We start from the raw sequence: 1,728 nt of genomic DNA, 5'->3' as shown, positions 1-1,728 counted from the left end.
ATCAACTGGTCACTATCTATGGGCATTCAATCATCAACTGGTCACAGTCTTTTGGTGATAGAGATATTATTTATTTGTAAAATGTACTTCAATAATAACTTGGTACATATATACTTTGAGCAATATGTCAATGAAAAATTCTAGAGTAGGTGTCCACACATGTAGTTTATGATTTTTATAAGACCTGCCCATGCATATTAAAATGATGTTATAGGATTTTAAGATAACTATTATCTGATACATTTTACAGTGTTGCATTAGCTGAAAACTCACCCCTTAGGTCTGAGCTTGTATTTAAACAGAAAGAGGACACAAGGACAAAGAAACAAAAAGGTTTGTGTGATTGATTACTGTAATCTTAATTTCTAGTTACTGTAGTTGGAGAAAGGTCAAAAATAAATTAAGAAACAAAAGAAATTATTCAGTTACTTCATATAACGTATACATTGCTAAATTTGTGAATTATATGATTTTTAGGTTATCTAACTCCAAACAAGAAACCTGGACAACGTATTGAAGATCAGCCACTGACATTTAAAACCAACGTCAAGTCCTCGGGATACACTGCCTCTCCAAGGTAGATATATATATGTCTCACAAATTTCCCAACGCTACAATACCGCAGGACCAGAGGAGACATGATAAATGCTTTAAAATAGTGAACAATATATATGACAGTAGAGTAACAAAACGTTTTTTTGAGATGGACAATTTAAGTAGAACCATTCAAAAAAGATGTTTAAAAAGCGAAGTGGTCTGGATAGAAGGAAACATTTCTTTAGCTACCGAGTAGTCAATTTACCGAGTAGTCAATTGATAGAACAGTTAACCCCAAGGTGTTATTAATGCAGATACTGATAATAATTTGAGATATTATCAGACGAACACTGGAAAACCAACTGTTTTGTTACATAAAATGAACAGTGATTCTATATGTAGCCGTTGCACTGAAGAACATACAATTCTAGTTTTTGTACAATGTTAATATGGACATAAAGGATACAGGCCTGCGTCCATAATGACCTAATTAATCCTAATAAATAATTAATTAGTGTGGTGCTATTGTAGGAACACTATGTTTAAACCAAGGACAGACTTCTCCAGTAGTGCTTCAGCAGCCAGCAGAGGACTACCCAAATCAGCCTCATCTGGATCGGTTGTTGGGTAGGTTTATAAGCTAATGATCAGTTTACCATTCTAAGAAACAGTTAGAATTTCAGGTATTAAAATATAATTATGTGGGTTTTTCCTAACACAGAAACATCCAGGCCATCAATGGTGATTAGTATAAGTTGAAATAACTTGTTAAATAATTGATGTAAAATATATAAATTCATTTTAAATCATATTTAGACCGAAACCTGGTATATCCTAGAGAAATGTTTATACTGAGGTGTCCTGTATCTAGAGGTGTTTCTCTGGTGTCCTTTATACAGAGGTGTTCTATTTGTACAGGTGTTATATGTTTAATTACACAGGAAGATGAACCAGAAACAGTACCCAACTGACTGTTCCGCACCATCAGTGTTACAGACCAAGATAAATGTTGCTGAACGTCCAACACCAATCCACTGTGTCCGATTCTCTGGTACTTTTGCTGTGATTTTATTTACTTTATTTTGCAATGAAGTTGGAGGCCCTTTTTGAAAAAGAAACGCCTAATAAATTTTCAAAATTTGTTTTTGCGGCGTCCGTCCGTCAACTTTTTCTTTTGAACGACTTCTTCTG

General features: G+C 34.0%; 1 long non-coding RNA gene across 1 annotated transcript; it reads left to right on the top strand.

Moving 5' to 3' along the window:
- The first annotated feature begins 244 nt into the window (after positions 1-244).
- Positions 245-1,582, top strand: LOC110444079. The gene is made up of 4 exons (XR_002462193.1): positions 245-333; positions 478-577; positions 1,069-1,164; positions 1,479-1,582. It is a non-coding gene; the product is annotated as an uncharacterized LOC110444079 (long non-coding RNA).
- Positions 1,583-1,728: the final 146 nt, after the last annotated feature.

Source organism: Mizuhopecten yessoensis, unplaced genomic scaffold (genome assembly GCF_002113885.1).
Source record: "Mizuhopecten yessoensis strain PY_sf001 unplaced genomic scaffold, ASM211388v2 hete_36001874, whole genome shotgun sequence".
NCBI classification, from domain to species: Eukaryota; Metazoa; Mollusca; class Bivalvia; order Pectinida; family Pectinidae; genus Mizuhopecten; species Mizuhopecten yessoensis.
The sequence above is the reverse complement of the archived record's forward strand: the minus strand, read 5'-3'. Positions and strand labels throughout refer to the sequence as shown.